The sequence below is a fragment of the Canis lupus genome, chromosome 3 (assembly GCF_003254725.2).
Source record: "Canis lupus dingo isolate Sandy chromosome 3, ASM325472v2, whole genome shotgun sequence".
In the NCBI taxonomy this organism is placed as follows: Eukaryota; Metazoa; Chordata; class Mammalia; order Carnivora; family Canidae; genus Canis; species Canis lupus.
In genome coordinates this window covers 37,687,471-37,707,626 of record NC_064245.1, presented here as the reverse complement: position 1 = coordinate 37,707,626, position 20,156 = coordinate 37,687,471, and the positions used below count along the sequence as shown (strand labels likewise).

At 48.8% G+C, this 20,156-nt stretch overlaps 1 long non-coding RNA gene across 1 annotated transcript in view; it reads right to left on the bottom strand.

Moving 5' to 3' along the window:
- The window catches only part of LOC118354247 (uncharacterized), a 30,042-nt gene extending 13,898 nt beyond the window's left edge, over positions 1-16,144 (bottom strand). The window contains exon 1 of the long non-coding RNA XR_004814389.2: positions 16,026-16,144. This is a non-coding gene — a long non-coding RNA (uncharacterized LOC118354247). The remainder of the gene's footprint in view (positions 1-16,025) is intronic.
- Positions 16,145-20,156: the final 4,012 nt, after the last annotated feature.

Here is a 20,156-nt window from a genome sequence, read left to right as displayed (position 1 = left end):
CTATTTCTTCCTGTTCCAGTTTTGGTAGTTTGTGGCTTTCCAGGAATGCGTCCATTTCTTCTAGATTGCCTAATTTATTGGCGTATAGCTGTTCATAATATGTTTTTAAAATCGTTTGTATTTCCTTGGTGTTGGTAGTGATCTCTCCTTTCTCATTCATGATTTTATTAATTTGAGTCTTCTCTCTCTTCTTTTTAATAAGGCTGGCTAATGGTTTATCTATCTTATTAATTCTTTCAAAGAACCAACTCCTGGTTCTGTTGATCTGTTCCACAGTTCTTCTGGTCTCGATTTCGTTGAGTTCTGCTCGAATCTTTATTAACTCCCTTCTTCTCTTGGGTGTAGGATCTATTTGCTGTTTTTTCTCTAGCTCCTTTATGTGTAAGGTTAGCTTTTGTATTTGAGTTCTTTCCAGTTTTTGAATGGATGCTTGTATTGCGATGTATTTCCCCCTTAGGACTGCTTTTGCTGCATCCCAAAGATTTTGAACGGTTGTATCTTCATTCTCATTAGTTTCCATGAATCTTTTTAATTCTTCCTTAATTTCCTGGTTGACCCTTTTATCTTTTAGCAGGATGGTCCTTAACCTCCATGTGTTTGAGGTCCTTCCAAACTTCTTGTTGTGATTTAGTTCTAATTTCAAGGCATTATGGTCCGAGAATATGCAGGGGACAATCCCAATCTTTTGGTATCGGTTCAGACCCGATTTGTGACCCAATATGTGGTCTATTCTGGAGAAAGTTCCATGTGCGCTTGAGAAGAATGTGTATTCAGTTGAGTTTGGATGTAAAGTTCTGTAGATATCTGTGAAATCCATCTGGTCCAGTGTATCATTTAAAGCTCTCGTTTCTTTGGAGATGTTTTGCTTAGAAGACCTATCGAGTATAGAAAGAGCTAGATTGAAGTCACCAAGTATAAGTGTATTATTATCTAAGTATTTCTTCACTTTGGTTAATAATTGATTTATATATTTGGCAGCTCCCACATTCGGAGCATATATATTGAGGATTGTTAAGTCCTCTTGTTGAATAGATCCTTTAAGTATGATATAGTGTCCCTCTTCATCTCTCACTACAGTCTTTGGGGTAAATTTTAGTTTATCTGATATAAGGATGGCTACCCCTGCTTTCTTTTGAGGACCATTCGAATGGTAAATGGTTCTCCAACCTTTTATTTTCAGGCTGTAGGTGTCCTTCTGTCTAAAATGAGTCTCTTGTAGACAGCAAATAGATGGGTCCTGCTTTTTTATCCAGTCTGAAACCCTGCGCCTTTTGATGGGGTCATTAAGCCCGTTCACATTCAGAGTTACTATTGAGAGATATGAGTTTAGTGTCATCATGATATCTATTCAGTCTTTGTTTTTGTGGACTGTTCCACTGAACTTCTTCTTAAAGGGGAATTTTAAGAGGCCCCCTTAAAATTTCTTGCAGAGCTGGTTTGGAGGTCACATATTCTTTTAGTTGCTGCCTGTCTTGGAAGCTCTTTATCTCTCCTTCCATTTTGAATGAGAGCCTTGCTGGATAAAGTATTCTTGGTTGCATGTTCTTCTCATTTAGGACCCTGAATATATCCTGCCAGCCCTTTCTGGCCTGCCAGGTCTCTGTGGAGAGGTCTGCTGTTACCCTAATACTCCTCCCCATAAAAGTCAGGGATTTCTTGTCTCTTGCTGCTTTAAGGATCTTCTCTTTATCTTTGGAATTTGCAAGCTTCACAATTAAATGTCGAGGTGTTGAACGGTTTTTATTGATTTTAGGGGGGGATCTCTCTATTTCCTGGATCTGAATGCCTGTTTCCCTTCCCAGATTAGGAAAGTTTTCAGCTAGAATTTGTTCAAATACATATTCTGGCCCTCTGTCCCTTTCGGCGCCCTCGGGAACCCCAATTAAACGTAGGTTTTTCTTCCTCAGGCTGTCGTTTATTTCCCTTAATCTATCTTCATGGTCTTTTAATTGTTTGTCTCTTTTTTCCTCAGTTTCCCTCTTTGCTATCAACTTGTCTTCTAGGTCACTCACTCGTTCTTCCACCTCGTTAACCCTCGTCGTTAGGACTTCTAGTTTGGATTGCATCTCATTCAATTGATTTTTAATTTCTGCCTGATTAGCTCTAAATTCTGCAGTCATGAAGTCTCTTGAGTCCTTTATACTTTTTTCTAGAGCCACCAGTAGCTGTATAATAGTGCTTCTGAATTGGCTTTCTGACATAGAATTGTAATCCAGATTTTGTAACTCTGTGGGAGAGAGGACTGTTTCTGATTCTTTCTTTTGAGGTGAGGTTTTCCTTCTAGTCATTTTGCTCAGTGCAGAGTGGCCAAAAGCAAGTTGTATTGGGAAAAAGAGAAAAAGAGAGGAGAGAAAGAAGGAAAGAAAAGAGAAAGAGAAAAAAAAGGGAAGAAAAAGAAAAAAAAAAACGAAAAAAAAAAAAAAAAAAGAAGAAAAAGAGAAAGAAAAAGAAAGGAGAAAAAAAGGGGGTGGGGGAAGGAAACAAATCAAAAGGCAAAACAAAACAAAAACAAAAACAAACAAATAAAAAAAGAACCACCGGGGAGTATCTTCTGATTCTGTGTACTTTAAGTCCCTTGGCTTCTCCTGGAAGTTGTCCGTCTAGCTGGTGTTCTGGGGGAGGGGCCTGTTGTGCTGATTTTCAGGTGTTAGCAGTTGGGGGAGCTGCTGTGCCCCTGCCTGGTGCAGGGCTCGGTGGGGGTTGTTTACCCCGTGAGGCCGCAGGAGGAACAGCCCCAGTGGCGGGGCAGCTCTGGAAACCTGGATTCAGCTCCGGCAGGAACTCCGTCTGCAGGGCCTGGAGGCTCCGGGGCGGGGCCGCTGATCTGCTCAGCTGGGGCAGGAGCGTCCTTGCTGTCCTGGGCCCTCCCGGCCTCTGCCTGTCCCGGGGGAGGCGGGATCCTGGGCTGTGTCCCGGCGCCCTGTGCTCCGGAGCCTGCGCTGGTGGATTCGCGCTCCTGGGCCGCGCAGCCCCCTCCGCGGAGCCGCCGCCCGAGCCCCTCCGAGCTGCTCCTGGAACCGCACAGCCCCCTCCGCACGGAGCCTCTTCCTCTGCCCGAGCCCCTCCGAGCTGCTCCCGGGGCCGCGCAGCCCCCTCCGCGGAGCCGCCGCCCGAGCCCCCCCAGCTGCTCCGGGTCCCGCCGGGTCCCGCCGTGCGCGCTGCAGCCCTTAGGGAGCTCGGCGCACTCTCCTGGGTGCGCAGTTGCTGTTACTGTCCCCGGGAGCCCGAGGGCATCCCCGCCCTCCTGGGTCCTGCTCCAACTCCCCGCGAGCCCCTTTCCCCCGGGAAGGTCGGTGCAGCTCCTGCTCCTCCGGGACGGGGCTCTTCTGTCCTGGGGACACTCGCCCCGGCCTCAGCCCGGCTCCTCCTGGGCCCCTCCCCCTTGGAGGCCTTTGTTCCTTTATTTCTTTTTCCCCGTCTTCCTACCTTGATAGAAGCGCGAACTCTTCTCACTGTTGCATTCCAGCTGGTCTCTCTTTAAATCTCAGGCCGAATTCATAGATTTTCAGGATAATTTGAAGGTTTTCTAGGTAGTTTGGTGGAGACAGGTGATTTGGGGACCCTACTCTTCCGCCATCTTGCTCCTCCTCCCTCAGATTTCAAGTTTTTAAGAATTGTTTCTTTAGCCTGTTTAGAAAAAGTGGAATATTGGTGTTCATATAGGCAGCCATCAGCAGAAGCCTCAGAATGCCTGGCTGAGCCTAATCCATTCCAGATTCAGTAGCAAAATACCTGATATTTGTTTTATGCCACTGCTTTGGGGTGGTTTATTATGCAGCAAGAGATAACCGGTACAACAACCAAAGATGTCTAAACCACCCTTCCCTGAGTCGTGGCAGGTCAGGGGTGATGCTTCAATTTGCCCCACTCATGTTAGGGTCTACAGAATTCTAGATCTGGTAAGGCAATCACAGCTGTCCACCCTGTGATCTACCAGCCAGGACAGAAGGAAATTAGGACATACAGTCTCCTTATAGGCTGCAAGGAGGCCTCTGTTGGGTGTATGGTTCCTGCCCTCCCATGTAAGGGGTTTGATATTAAGAAACCAAGGAGGGACGCTGGGTGGCTCAGCGGTTGAGCATCTGCCTTCAGTTCAGGGTGTGATCCTGGAGTCCTGGGGATCAGGTCCCACATCGGGCCCCTTGCATGGAGCATGCTTCTCCCGTTGCCTGTGTTTCTGCCTCTCTCTCTCTCTCTCTCTCTCTCTCTCTCTCTCTCTCTCTCATGAATAAATAAATAAAATCTTAAAAAAAAAAAAAAGAAACCAAGGAAAACCTGCAGTTTCTATGCTCCCCACCCCAAGCCTGCGTTGCTGGCTCTGAGCTGTGATGCCATATTTGATCTTGTTCCAAGGGCCGGCAGATGTTCCAGGGCTGGCAGATACGCTCCTCCTCTCCTTTGCAGTCCTGATTTGTTCTCCAACTGTAGCATTGGGCCCTTCATCCCAAGGTGTTTGAAGTTTCCTGGCCCTAAATTGGTCTTGAATGGACTTGGTCTAATTATGCATCAATCTTTCAGCTTTGCTCTTCTGCCCCCTGGTGGAAGGTCTTATGTGGCCAGCCCACCCTCTGACCGGCTGTGCTTCTGAAATCCAGCAGAGCTCAGCATTCTCCTCCTTTCTCCAGCTCCATATGGGGGTTCTGTGGTTGGGATACTTTACTTATGATTCTGGCCAACCTTGTACCTGTGGGGGTGGGGCTCTGGGTCTGATATATCAAAGTGGGCTCCTATGCTCATCCAGTGAGACAGAGCTCAGAGAATGCCAATAGGTAGACACCAGGCAATGGCTTTCCCTATTTTCCCATAACCACTGGTGTGCCAATACCACCTAGATCCATGCCATGCCGTTCTTCCTTCTGCATGAAGGTGGGACCCTCTAACCCTCAGTTCCATCCCCATGCTCAGGACCAGGACCACTCATGCAGCCTGGGGCCAATTGGCAGAGGGTCCATCTGCATCCACACCATGCCTTGGGGTCATAGGATAGAGGAGTGTCCCACCCCCACCTCTCACTCCTCCTTTTGGGCAAAGGTTGTGCTCATTGGTGACAGACAACTTAAAATCTTGGGCTTAATGGGGCACTGAGATGTGGTTTCTCTCTATTTTGTTTTAAAAACAGTAAAAACAAAATGGCATGCTTGCAAAAAAAAGAGGGATTTGCAGGCTATTCCATGTTCTTTTCCCTCACAGGAGGTGTGCTGCTTGGTCTAAGAGGAGTCACACAGACCTTGGAGTATCTGGCTTATTGCAATAGACCAGCCACACTTTCAAGCTAACTGTTCCCAGTGAGAAGGTAAACTCAGGACTGGGAGGTTCAAAGTTGGTCCAGCCTCTCTGATAGGAGTTCTACAAGGAGCTGTGAGCACAATTACACATTCTTAAGGGAAGCTTCTTGCACATGTTTCTAGTCTCCAGCAATAATGAACCCGCAACCCTGTGTTTCTAAAACTGCTTTAAAGGAAGCCCCCAGACCAAGCGCTGGCTGTCAGAGAAGCAAGAACCTTACTAGCTCCTTGCCACTAATATGCACTTTTCTTCCAGAAAAAATTCTAAAGCCTTAGGAAATTGGATGCTCAGTGAGGCTGGGTTACCAATTGATTTCCAGTTGGTATTTTTTTAGCAAGTTTTATGGACTTCATATAATGACACAGAACATTGATTCTCAGGCTGGGGCATCCAGTCCTGAGCTGGGAATTCTCCCCACAGATGGGATCCCAGTTCCCATGTGCTCTCTAAGTGTGGTTTCCATGGTCTCTAAGCCACCAGGGCTTGAGCCAGACCATGTGCCCACATAATACATAACACTCAGCAGTGGGGACCATGATGAACAAAGCATGCTCTTGACTTTGGTCTGGGGGTGATAGTTTTAATCACAAGAGTAGCTGAATACCTCCTCTAGATGCAAAATATTGGTCATATTTCCAGAATGTGGCCTAGCTGGGGAAAATAATGAAGGTGGGGGTCAGCTTCACATGGGTCACAGAACCTGCACGTGATGGAGGGTAGGAACCTTTTCCTGAAGCTTGTTCATCATTGGTTGGATTACACACAGAGCCTTCTCATACCTCTTGGCTTCTCCAGCAAACAGATGCCTCTGGACTTGTTCAGTTTGAACTCAGCTGAGCCCATACCTGCACATACATACCTCAGTTCATTTCACCACCACCCTGGGAGGCAGGTAATGATACAGGTGGGGGAAACCAAGGCTCAGAGAGAGGAAGTAGTGCAGCAGGGACTTGATTCCAAAGCCAACACCCTTGACTCTGTTTCTCTCTGCCTCCCTGTCACATTGAGCCACTGGCCCTGCAACAGAATATGATGTCACCATCTCCAAATAGCCTGAGACTGAAGCCCAGAAAGTAAGTGACTTGCCAAGATGACAAGGATTATTAGTAATGGATCAGGAGCCACCAGCTGTTCCCTGTCCCCATGCTTGGTCCTCTGCACCCACTGAAGACATATTTAAAATACGTCCACAAATTCTTAGCTATTCTTCCCATTAGACTACAGAGACTGATTCCCTTCTTTTGAGTGTGGACTGTGTTTAGTGACCTGCTGCTAACAAATGGAATGTACCAGAAGTGACTGTGTATGACTCTGAAGACTAGGTCATAAAATGTACTGTGGCTCCCTCCTTATTAGTCTCTCTTGGATCACTCACTCTGGAGGAAGTCAGCTGCCATGTGAGGAGGACACCTAACAGCCTCATGGAGAAGTATACTCAGCTGAGGCCAACAATCACGTAAGTAACCTTGGCAGCAGACCCACTGGCCCCCATGGCCTCTCATGGCTGCAGCCCTGGTTGACATCTTGACCACATCTTGGAAAGAAGTGAAACCAGAACCACCCAGATTTCTGACCCTGGAAACTATAGGAGATAATAAATTTCTGTTGGTTTAAGCAGTCAGACTTCTCTCTGTCTCAAATAAATAAATAAAAATCTTAAATAAAATAAAATAGAAGTGAAAAAGCGGGCATCTGGGTAGCTCAGTTAGTAAAGCGTCTGCCTTCAGCTCAAGTCATGATCTCAGGGTCATGCTCAGTGCTTCTCTCTCTCTGTCTCAAATAAATAAATAAAATCTTAAAAAAAATAAAGGAGCACCTGGGTCCTGAGTTGGTTAAGCATGTGCCTTCAGCTCAAGTCATGATCTTGGGGTCCCAGGATCAAGCCCCTCATTGGGCTCCCTGCTTAGTGGGAAGTCTGCTTCTCCCTCTCCCTCTACTTCTCCTCCCCTACTTGTGTTCTCTTTCTCTCACTCTCTCAAGTAATAAATAAAATCTTTAAAAAAAAAAAGAAGTATTGCATTTATAAAGAAAGTAAAAAAGCAAGCAAGCAAGCAGCCAGGCTTGGCTCTGATTGGTTATGCAGCAACAAATAATTAATACACCCATTCCATCCCCTTCTTCCTTATCATCATTATCTGCTTGGTGTCACTCCCACCCCCTCCAGAGAAAGCCTGTTCATTAAGAAGGGAGAATATGGGTTGGCTCTACCATTGTGTTCATGGTCAACAGCATGCTACATCTCAAGTAGTCCTTAGGGTATCTACCAAGAAACTCTTCCTTCCAAAGGACAAAGAGAGCCCATAAAGTTGCTGACAGTGGTTGCCTCGGGTGGAAGCACCCGAGGAAGGTGGGAAAGCAAGACACATTTTTCCTGAGTACCTTCTTTTGTCTATTGAGTTTCGTACTATGTGTATGTGTGTTGCCTATTCAAAGATAGATAAATTAAATATATTTAAAGTATTATTTTACTAATTACCAAACTCTGCTTGATATTCCTAAAAAAAGAAGACCTTTGTGGCCATATAAGTCTGGGGAGTTTGGCTGATGTGTCCTATTCCTAGAGAGTCATGTTAGGGAATTAAAGATCTGAGAAATGCTGTGGTAAAGAATCGTGTTTAATCTGCTTAAATCCAAAATATCCAAATTTGTTCAAACTCATAACTATTTTTCCATAAACCCTTGGCTTTAAATAGCCTTGACTATAAATAGCTGTGTAATGCCACAATGTTTGGGAATGTGTCTCTGACAACATGGTGCCAGTTATAAAATCCTTAAACACCAGGGGTAGGGGCCAGACATGAAGGGCACTAGGGGCAGGTGAGCTCTGGGATCTTGGAAGCATGGAAAAGGTATGTCCAGAGAGAAAAGCCCTTCAATCTACTCTCTACAGTTTACCTAAGGGCAGGGCCTGTCACTATTTCATTTTTAATTCACTCATGCACTCAAACATACACTGGGTTCATGACCTGAGACTCAATCAGATACATTGTCTTCTCTCAAGAAGCTCATCCCAAAGAGGAAGATGTGCAGAAATCAGCAGGCCAAGACAGCACAGCAAAGACTCCCTGAGAAAGTGGCCTGTGAACCATACATGGGGGGGGGGGGGGGGGGCCGGAAGCAGCCAAGTAAAAAAGTGCAGAGGATGTTCCAGTAGCGCTGCTGAAAGCAGACCAATGGAGCTAGAGCAGGTGAACTGTGCTGCCCAGTGTCTGTGGTCCCAGCCCATGCCACCCTCTTGAGCTCTGCTCTGGGGTTCCCAAGTGATCTGCATTTTCCAGGCTCTGTGCCTACTGTCTCTGTGTTAGGTCCTGCTATAGGATCTAACAGAAGAGGCAGAGCAGGAGCTCAGAAAGCAAGAGAGAAAGCATCTGCTCTGATAGGATGGCAGTTGTAGCACAGGGCCTGGGTGATTATAGACCCCAGCAGCTCTGGCAAAGGGAGCACCTTTATCAGAAGTCACAGTCTCAGGGGTGTCTGACTAGCTCAGTTGGTAGAGCATGACTCTTGATCTTGGGATTGTGGGTTTGAGCCCCACGTTGGGTGTAGAGATCACTTAAGAAGAAAAATCTTTTTAAAAAAGTGTTGTAGTCCTGAACAAGAAGATGCCCCATTCTAGATCTAGAACCATCAATCTCAGCTTCTCTCATACCACCAGCTTCTTCCACAGGACAGCAGAAAGTGCAAGCTCTAGGCTCTAGCCCAGAGGTGTTAGTGTTTCTTATCTCTAGGAATCACCCCTGCTTCCTTTAGTTCTCTATCCTTCTTTCTCCCTTTTACTCGTGCATCCTTCCAACACCTCTGTAACCAGTTCTCTGTATGAATTGCCTCTGTGTGAAATATCTAAAGTGATTTCTATCTTCCCGACTGGACCCAGACTATCTCAGTACTGATTCAAGAAACAAGCCCTCTTACTTGGGTTCCTGCAATGGCATTGTTCAGCTGTTTGAGTGTGAAGGCAGAAATGGGCTCATCGCCAGTGGAAAACAAGACCCCAGTGATCTGTGGTATGTGGTGGCATTATAATTACTCAATCACCACCCATGGTTGCCTGGGAGGGAACACTGTTGAACGGTTAGATTTTGGGATAGACAGTTGCCACTGCACTCAACCATTATGGAAAACTGGTGTCTACAAAGAATGTCAGCATGATTTATGACCTCCCTGAAGAGATTACAAAAAGCCAGAGGCATACAAAGAGGAGGAAAATGAGGAAAAAGAGAATGAGGAAGAGAGGAAGAAAAAAATGGAATTATTTGAAAATTAAAATTAAGAACATACGTACATTCAAAAGATTCCATTAAGAGAGTGAAAAGGCAAGCTACAACTGGAAAAAGATATTTGCCACACACAAAAGACTCATATCTAGAATATATAAAAAGCTTCTAGAAATCAATAAGAAATGGCAGGCATCCCAGCACGGAAAAAAAAAAAAAAAGTTGAAGATTTGAGTGGGGGACACCTGGGTGGCTCAGTGGTTGATCGTCTGCCTTTGGCTCAGGGAGTGATCTCAGAGTTCTGGGATCAAGTCCCACATTGGGCTCCCTGCAAGGAGCCTATTTCTCTCTCTGTCTATGTCTCTACCTTCTCTCTATGACTTTCATAAGATTTAATTAATTAATTAATTAATTTAAAAAAAGATTTGAGTGGGCGCTTCACAAAAGAGTAGGTTCTAGTTGCTGATAAACGTATGAGGTGCTCAAGCTCATTAGTCATCAAGGAAACACCAACTAAACTACAATATATCAAAACCACAATGGAGTACCACTTCCCACATATTAGGATGGCTATAATCAAAAATATAAGTATTAACAAATAATGGTGAGATTACAGAGAATACAGACCCATGTACTTTGAAAGTAGATTCCTGGCATCATTAATTAATAAGCTTAGGAAAGCAATATGGAAATCCCTCAAAAGGGAAACATAGTTACCATATAGCCCAGCAATTCCACTTCTAGGTATGGACCCAGGAGAAATGAAACTATAAACTCAGAGAAAAACTCGTATGTGAATGTTCGTATCAGCATTATTCTTAATAGTTGGAAAGTAGAAACAACTCAAATGTCCTTCAACTGGTGAATGGATAAATAAAATGTGGGATATCCATACCATAGAATATTATTTGACCATAAAAAGGAAGTACTGATGCATCCTACAACATGGATGAAACTTGAAAGTGTGCCAACTGGAAGAAACCTGCCACAAAAGACTGTTACGGGGATCCCTGGGTGGCGCAGCGGTTTGGCGCCTGCCTTTGGCCCAGGGCGCGATCCCGGAGACCCGGGATCGAATCCCAACCACATCGGGCTCCCGGTGCATGGAGCCTGCTTCTCCCTCTACCTGTGTCTCTGTCCCCTCTCTCTCTCTCTCTCTGTGACTATCATAAATAAATAAAAATAAAAAAAAAGACTGTTACATAATTTCACTTCTATTAGAAGTCTGGAATAGGCAAATCTAGAGACAACCAGATGAGTAGCTGCCAGGTGCTGGGCCAAATTGGGTGTCAGGGTGACAGCTAGAAGATAATGGGATTCTTCTGAGGTTGATGAAAACATTCTAGAATTGATAGTAGTGATGACAGCACAATTCTGTGAATATGCTAAAACCCATTGAATTGTATCCTTTAAATGGATGCATTGTATCTCAATAAAGCTGTCAAAGAGAAGGAAGGGACACCAGAGGGAGGGAGGATGAGAAGGAAGAAAAAGCTACAGTGCAACACCACCACTCACCCATCAGAAAGGGTAAAATGAAAATGAATCCCCAGCATTGCTGAGGGTGTGGAGAAAGCAGAACTCTCACACACAGCTTGGGGTAGACTCGGGGGGAGTGTGACTTGATGCAATCACTTTGGAAAACAAGGGTATTACTCACTCCTATGGCCCACTGGCCCTAAGTTATTTTGCTCTTTTTTTTTTAATTTTTATTTATTTATGATAGTCACAGAGAGAGAGAGAGAGGCAGAGACACAGGCAGAGGGAGAAGCAGGCTCCACGCACTGGGAGCCCGGTGTGGGATTCAATCCCTGGTCTCCAGGATTGCGCTCTGGGCCAAAGGCAGGCGCCAAACCGCTGCGCCACCCAAGGATCCCCCACTGGCCCTAAGTTAGAGAATAGACTATATGAGTCCACGCATATAAAGTTCAAAAGAGGTAAAACGGCTATACGGTGTTAGGATGGGATGATGCAGTAGGCCTTGGGGGGGGTGGTACAGGAAGAGCATCTGGGATACTATGTTCTGTTTCGTGATCTGGGTGCTGTTGCTCAAATATGTTCACTTGTGTGCTCCTGGCTGTACACTTATAATTTATGTACTTTTCTGTATTTATATTAGAATGACTGAGACATTTACCAAAAATTTTTAAAAATAGGGAAAGGAAAAGAAAACTCTACAGGCCCCTAGCAAGAAAAAACATGTGCCATAGCAGCTAGTTTTCATTTTTGTAACTAGTCTTGAGATCTGTTGGCCTTGGCCTTAAGACCTGACCTAGGACTTCCTGTGTTCCTCAGCCATTCTGGGCCTCCTTTGCCCCTGTCTGTACCTATGTGGGTTCTTTACCTGGTGAGGTTGTTCAGAGCTTTATTTGGGAAGGGTCTGTCTCTGGCCTGTTGTTGTTGCACCTTCTCATTGACTCCATTATTGGACAGGAAGTACTAAGAGATACCCTGGAGACTCTATGGGCTTCTCGACCTGTCCTCCTTGCCCTCCACTTGTAGCAGCAGTCCTTGGTAATCAGGTTGGAACCCCCAGCTGGTAACACCCCCTTCTTTGCCCATTGGCCCAGGAGCATGAAGATTCCAAGGTAGCCATCTCTTGGCCTCAATTTCTGATTCAGTGGAACTTTGCTTCCTCCCTGGGGACTGAGACTTTTCTCCCTGGGGAACTGAGACCAAGCCTATCAGGCCAATAGCTCTCCAAGTTGCAGAGGTGAGAAGCAAACACTTGGTGAAGGTGTATACTGCAAGAAGCCCCTCCCACATCCACTCCTTGATTCCTGGATCTGTGAGAGAAGCAGCAGCATATACAGGCTGCAGGTTCAGAACATGTAACACATCCTCAGGACAGTACCAGCCCTGGAAATATGTTTTGTGGGTGCCAAAACTGAGCCTTGGGTGGGCCATTCACCATTCTTCCAGGCCAGCTGCTTCTGGGATATTCTGTGCATTTGTCCTGGACTTTCGCAGTTTTAGAACTGAACTCTTGAGACCAGGAGCCCTTTCAGCCCCCAGGAAAACCAGATGGATGGTCATCCTGGATATCTTCCAAACCAGAGTCCCTCCCAGCAGTTAAGACCAGGACTTTGTGCCTCTGTATGCCCTGTGCGTGGCCCAGCACAGGCCAAGTAGATCACATCAGCTTTGCTGCTGGATCTGGAGGGTCAGGGGAGCCTCCCAGCTGCTATGACCCTGAGGAGTGGCAGCCATGACATGTGTCACTTGCAGGATTCAAAATGAGGGCACCGACCGTGCCTTGGATTTCGTTGTCATAGTCTGTGTTGATTCTTTTGCTAACTTGGACAACTGCTCTACCAGGGAACAGGAGAAACAAACATTTAAAAGGTAATTTGTAGTCTTTTTAGGGATTTTCCCTCCAGTTGCCTTGTCCATGTTGTCACCTCAATTCTGCAAGGCAGGCAGGGTTGAGACCAAGAAAGATGACACGATTTACTCAAGGGCCCTGGCTTCTTGGCATTGGAACAGGCTCCACCCAGTTCTTCATGCCCCAACCCCAAGCTGCCTCCCCATCCTTTGTGCCTTTGTACCCTGGACACAGTACCTGGCAGCTCCCACCAGCCTGTCTGTTGTAGCTGAGGGACCCCATCAAGCCACCCCCACCCTCTCATTCTTCATCTGTGGGTTGCAGATAAGTCTGAAGGTCTCAGTGAGATTGTGGCCAACTATAAGCAACCATCAGATCAGGTGTAAGAGCATCCTGCTTAGCAATTTGACAGAGGTCCCTTTCTAGGACACTGAGCTGTCTATAGGTTTATTCCTCAAAGTGGGGCCTGTGACTAGCAGGCATGGTGTTATCTGAGGGCTTCATACCCACACGGAATCTCAGCTGGCCCAGCCCTAGGGAAAACCAGGCAGTGTGTGAAGTGTGGGCAGGTGCCTTTTGGGAGGTGCTCTTAGTCACCTTTGCTTACACTTTAGTCAATGAACTGTTGTCTTTCTTCCCTGCTGGAACCTTCTAAATGTTTTCTTGTCTAGTAGTCTCCTAGGGCTACCATAACAAAGTAGCACTGACTGGGAGGCTTAGATAACAGAAATGTATTTTCTCGCAATTTTGAAGGCCATAAGTCCAAGATCAAGGCACCATCAGGGTTGGTTTCTTTCAAGACCTCTCTCCTTGGATTCTTGGAGATGGCCAACTTCTCACTGTGTCTTCGCACGGCCTTCCTTTCCTGTATGTCTGTTCCTAATCTCCTCTTCCTTTGAGGACACCAGTCAGATTAGGTAAGGCCCACCATAATGACTCATTTTACCTTAATGGCCTTTGTAAAGGCCCCATCTCCAAATATTATCACTTTCTGACACACTGGGAGTTCAGGATCCAACATATGAATCTGGGAGGACATTTTAAGCCACAGTAGCCCATTTGGTCCATGGCAGGCCCAAACATCATGCTAACCCAGGGGAGTGTGGGGCATGGCCAGGGTTACAGAGGGGAAGGGCACTCTGAGAAGCTGCTGTTGTGAGCTGCAGGTACCCAGAGACACTGAGACATGCCATCTTGGGGGGAGTTAATTCAGCAGCATAGGGGGAGAGGTTGCTGGCATAGTGGGAACAGCACAGTTCAAGGCACCAGGGCAAGGAAGGGCGTGCCACGTGCAGAGAGCTGTTAGAAGGTATTTGGCAAGCAGAAGACCAAGTAGACAGGGGCCCAAACTCCCTGCCTGGGCAGGTGACAAGTCTCCACAGCACTGGGTCTCTTTTAGGATTATAAACAGGGAGAGATGTGGTTAGTATCAGCTAACCCATAACACGTGCTCACCATGTGGGCATGGTGACCATGGATGGGAGATGAGGACCCAGGGTTCTGGTCCTCCACCGGTCACTGACAGTTTCTGCTCCTCTGGACAACATAGTGCAGAGAGGGCTTTAGAACCTTAGAGATCGTGTGTGAACTTCCTGCTCTGATATCTACTGATTCTGTGACCTTGGGGACTTGGCCTAGTCAGGCTCTGGTTATTCATTTATTAAGACCCAGCTTACTGTAGGGACTAATAAGATTGAGTTAAGTGATCTGACACACAGCAGAGGGACCAATACTGCTTGTCTCATTTCCCTTTGGCTCCTTGGCGTGTTGTTCCTCTGTAAATCTGCTGGGATATGAAAGGACCTGCACAGGCCACTCACAGTGGGAAACCACAGGACCTTTGACAATAGTCTGTGCAGCACAGAGTCAGTCCCTTGACCTGAGGAGTCTGGGCAGAGGGAAGCTTCTGGAAGGGGCAGGGGTGGAGGCATGGTAAGCTAATGCCCTGGACTTACTCTTGACTCAGTTTATCACCCAAACTCTCCATGCATGGCCAAAAGCTGAAATTTCTGATTTCTAAGCTCCTACTCCCAGCCCTCAAGGTCCTCGCAGACCTTGGAGAGGTGGGTGTGCACCCTGGGACTCAGGAGGTGTGTGCCGGGGGAGAAGGTGGGTAGGAGGAAGAGCTTGTGTTAGGCATGAGACATCTGCTTGCATTTTGAACTGTCTCTGAAGGTTTGTTCTGGGTTCAGCGAGGGAAGGGGGAGGCGAGCACGGAGAACACTGATCTCTTCTGTGTCACCTGTCTCCCCTCTTGGGGATGCCTCTGGCATATTTACAGTTTCAGAAAGGATTTTGTTTGGGGAAAAAAATAATTCTGCTGTAAAAAGAGCAAAATCTGCAGTGTGACTTTGCCCCACACCAGCCCCATTGGATCTGTCCCGGGATGGGCATCTGACCCAAGCCAGAGCGACCAGAGCCCCCTCCCCCAGGAGTACGAATCCCAGCTCATTTTGCAGAGATGTAAACTCTGCCCACCTTCAGAGTAAGGTGCTCCACACCAATGCGAGAACCAGAGGAGAGGCAAAGGGGGCATCCAACAATGCCCTGGGCTGTGCAGTGGCACCCCACCCTCCCACTCCTGGAAACCCCAATGTGGCTTTCTTACCCTCAGTTCCTGTTTTGTAGAAAGCCAGCTCGAATTGGCTATTTACAAAAGACCTAAATCATGAGTGAAATTGTTGCAGAATTCCTCTTACTCTAGAAAATCTGACGTAAGCATGGAGACCTTGGAGACTGTGAAAATGTTTTATCCTGTAATATGTCCTCTCGTGTATGATGCATCGCTCACTCACACACATGAAAACCTGGAGTTGCATTTCTATCTGTAAAGGTAAATGTCCTCTCCAGGTTTTACCATTATCCTGGATCTCCTGCCTTGAGCTGGGAATTCCTGTGCCCCTTAACGGGACTTGCTGCACTAACTCCACAGCTCGGGGCGTGGATCGATCCTGCTGGAAGGCCTTGGCAATCTGCCTGCAAACACTGCCACCACTGTGGTGCCATCTTCCAGAACCTCAGCCTTAGCTTGTCATCCCTCGCTTTGGGACCTGGCAACATTCCTGCTTGCGGGATGCTCAAGCTCAGACCCCTGCCTAGTCCAACAACTGTCCTGCTGCCCGCCTCCCCTGTGCAGCTATCCCCGCCTCCACCCCCACCTCCGCCCCTCACCATTTCCTTCCCCAGAGGAGCAGCGTTACCTGCCTTGAGAATCTCCTTCTGCCTTCACCACCCGACAGCCAGGGCACTGGGGAGCAGTTCCCTTGCGTCTCCCCTAACCACTCTGCTGTTCCTCTTGGCATCTTCCCAGTGCTGAGCATTGGTCCTGGCACAAAGCCGGGGTTCCGCAAACATGGGCTGAACTGAAACCCAGCTGAGGTTGCAGCTTCCTGAACTGGCCTCTCTTCTGTTCCCACTCTGGCTCCCAGTCACGGCTGGGGCAGGCACCCTCAGTTGTGGCCCAGACACGGTCTTTCCAGGAGGGCCCTGCAACCCTGGCACCCATGGGATCTATTTGAGCAGCACCTAGGCTCCCAGTGGCCCCTTCCTCATCCCCCCTTCTATGGCCACCTTGAGGAAATGTGTACTTAGCAGAGTGAGGTTTCAATTTAGTTATGGACTTAGGATCCAGAAGAAGAATCCTGGGAAGTAGGTTGCAGAACTTTCTGGCTTAGAGCAGGAGGTAGACAGTGGCTGTGAGGTCCTGAGCCTGGGGAAGGGGTGGTGGCAGCTTCAGGGAGCCCACAGGATGGTTCGCCAGCCTCCAGTGTGGCACCCCATCCTGGACGGAATCCTGGGGTGAGGGCCCCCTAGCCCTGCAGGGAGGTGAAGCCCTGCTGTGTCCCACATATGACAGTGCAGGAGGCAGACTGTCAAAGACACAGGGAGCGAATGCCCATCTCAGGAAGTGCCCTTCACGCTGCCTCATTACAGAGTAACTGATCCTGGAGATCCGATCTGAGCTGGGAGGCTGGAGATTTTCACCTGGAGAGCCTTCCCTATCTTCTCTCTTCCCTTCTGCGGAGAAGAGGATGACAAAGTAGCTTCTGGAGGCCCACACAAGCACGGAAAAAACACATTCAGGGCACTGATGGGCTGTGCCCACTCCCTTGGGGAGGAGATTTGCACTCTCAGAGTACAGGGGAGTGAGGATCCAGAGGAAGCCAGGGCCCCAAGCCCACACTCCTGGGGCTCTGAGGGCCCAGGGCAGCCTCAGGAATACATCCAGCTGCGAAGTCCAGGCACCCAGTGGGAAGAGGCTTTGGGAAACTGCCTGTGGTCCTCTCCTAACAAGAGCTGGGCAGGGGTTCAGGCTCTGCTGTGTTAGAGCACTCTCTGGGCCTTCCTCTCTGCAATGGCTCCAGACTGGGTGCACAGTCAAGGAGTTGGAAAGGGGAAAGCACTGGCTAGCTGCGTCACTCTGCTCAGGAGGGCAAAAGAGTCTCCAGAGACCATGGTTAGGGGCAAAAGGCTGCCTACGCTGCAGGGGAAGCTATGAAAGTGAACACAGGCTGTTGGAGTTGATTCAGGACACAGCATGGCCCACCCCTTGGGAGTGGGCTGGGATGTTGGGGGGCAACTGCAGTGAGGCCCCACGGGGACCCTCAGCTGGGCAACATGGGGTCGGTCAGGCAGCAGGAGGGTCAGCAATCTGGAGACCCCATAGGATGGCCCAGCACGTGGAGGCTCCAGGCAGCCTGTGTGAAGGCCCTGGGCCGCAGGGTCAAGAGTTGCTTCCCTGGTCAAGAGTGGTGTCCTTTCCTGATGTGGGAGCCCACTCAGACCAGCTCAGGGCTGTGCAGAGTAGCCCTCTGATAGTGTGAGGAAATTCGAATCATGGGTCCTGGACTCCAGTCCCACTTACAGCTTGCTGGGGCCTTCCAGTGACCTCTAGGGTCTCAGAAATGAGTCAGCAGGTGGCGAACACCTGGCACCTGAAGCGACTCCCTTGTGGCCCTCAGAGGAGGCAATGGGGTCAGCTGGGGGTGCCTGGGGAAGGACAAGAGAGATAGGAGAACTGGGGGTTGACTTCCAGGAACCCAGGATGTTGGGGCACCCCCAAACCAGCCATAGGAGAGGGGCTGCTGGCCCAGAGCCAGGGGCCTTCTCTAGTCAAGACACCAGAGCTGTGTGATCAGTGATAAATGTCTATCCCAGGAGAGGTGCCCGCTGCATTTGGCATTCACTGTGTCCTAATCTTTCTAGAACACTCCTCGGCAGGGAGAGCCCTCCACCCAGGTACCTTTGGGGAACACTGGGGCTTCTCATTCCTTCACTGTTAACAGGCTTTGAAGGAGCCTGGGGACCCAACGGCTAGTGCAGAGACCCCATCCATCCCCCATCACACCTCCCCTCCAGTCCCCCACTGATCAGACTGGTTGACACCTCAGAAGGAGGCCGCTGGGTCGTTATGCCGAGAATTGAAACATTGCTTAACCCCAAGGAGAAACCACAAGAAGAGAAAAACACGCAAGGCTGTTGCATGCAGCTGGGTCTGAGCCCTCAGCCTGCTCGCCGTCTGCCTGGTGGGTTGTCTGTGTGACAGGCCACAGAGAGGTTTGCTTGCGTGGGACTGTTTCCAAGACCCCAGAATGATTCCCTTTGGACAGAGAAGGGCGTCCTTTCATAGGGACCACAGGGCTCGGGCTTCTCATGCCTTCGTCATGTGGCCTGTGTCCTCCTGGTGAGTGACACGCCTACACAGAGGGCCTCCACCCCCAGCGGTCCAAGGAGCAGAGCAGCCCCCCAGGGGTAGGACACAGCTCTTCATCACAGGGCTCTCGAGGACACCAGAGACTGAGGCTGCTGCTCTCAAGGGCAGAGCTGGGCCACCAAGGAGACAGAGCAGACCCTGCCAGGGAGCCCCGCAGGCAGGCCGCTGGGGGAGAGGCAACTACAGAGAGTGTGTGCAGAAGATGGCAGGTCTAGAAAGGAGCTGCTTTCATTTCAGCAGAGATGCATGTTTTGTGTTTGCATTTTGGGGAGGGCCCGCCGTATCTGGTGTCCTGAGGATCTGTAGGTCTTCATGGTAAGGGTCCGAGGGCCATGCTACCGACCAAAGGCCCAGATCTGGTTCTCCTCCTTGCAGAAGGCCTTCTGGTCAGTCTCCCTGTCCACTCCCACACCCCAACTGGGACACATCCTATTCTCCTCAGAAGGCTAAATTTCAGGAACTTGAGGTCACTGGTGCAGTGGCCGCTGGGCATGTGTTTAAAGTCTAGCCTCTGTGGCAGAGCCAGCAGGTCACTCCAGGCTTCCCAGGGACTCCTCCTGTCCCATCCTGACCTCCCAGCTGTCCCATTCCCAAGGCTGCTGCCTGCCTGTACACCTCTTTTCTTGCCCTTCCCAGACCCCTGAGTCCAACTGCCCACCACCCCATGCAGAAGCTGCACTGTGCCCGCACACACACAGACACCCATCCACACTTACACAGCCACACCAACACATATGTACACGTGCACACACACACACACCATAACCCCCACAGATGTACCCCCACACACACAACCCAATACTTATACACATGTACATGCACACACACCGCAGGGCTGTCCCTCCTCCAGAACTCTGCGTCCCCACTTCATATGAGCTCACCCTGGTGGTCCTGGCATCCCCCACATGTACATCTAGTTTCCACAGTCATTTGCGGTCCCCAACCCTTTCTCAGATGACAGAAACCCGTGCTACGTCCACGAGGGTGGTGGCCCCATGGTTCCCACCCCAGTTTGCTCTGATTGACCCCATGCCCTCTGCCCTCACCTGGTACTTGCCCCTTAAGGCTGGTCTTTCTGCTCAGAAGGTGAAGGTTGAAGCCCCCTGGGAGGAGTCTGGTAGAGGGAGAGGGGTCTGTCCCTGAAGCTCGCACATAGGCTTGTCCTGAATCTGGCTGCTGTGCCTATGACCTTGGCCCTCCTCTAAGCGCGCCTTGAGTTACAGACCCAATTCAGATCAGTTCAGGAGGACACTCATTGGTCCTGGAGGGGTGTAGTCCAGTCCTGAAAAGTCTTCCTCTTAGCAAAAAAAAGAAAAAAGAAAAAAGTTAAAACTGCATATTAGTTAATTGGAAAATTGCATATTAATCTTAGAAACATTTTGTAAGAGCATGAGGGCTCTGTCATCTGTGCCTTACTGTGCTTCAGGGGGCCAAGCTCCAGGAGGCTCAGGAAACACACATCTGGAGACTCAGTCTACCCTGATGCCTTTGGTTCTGTGGCCACCACCAAAGACAAAACAGCATCATTGCAATGCATCACTGACCCTTAGCAAGGCTCCTCAAAACTCAGAATGGTGACATGCCAGCACAGCCTAGATGGCCCAGACTTTCCTGGAAC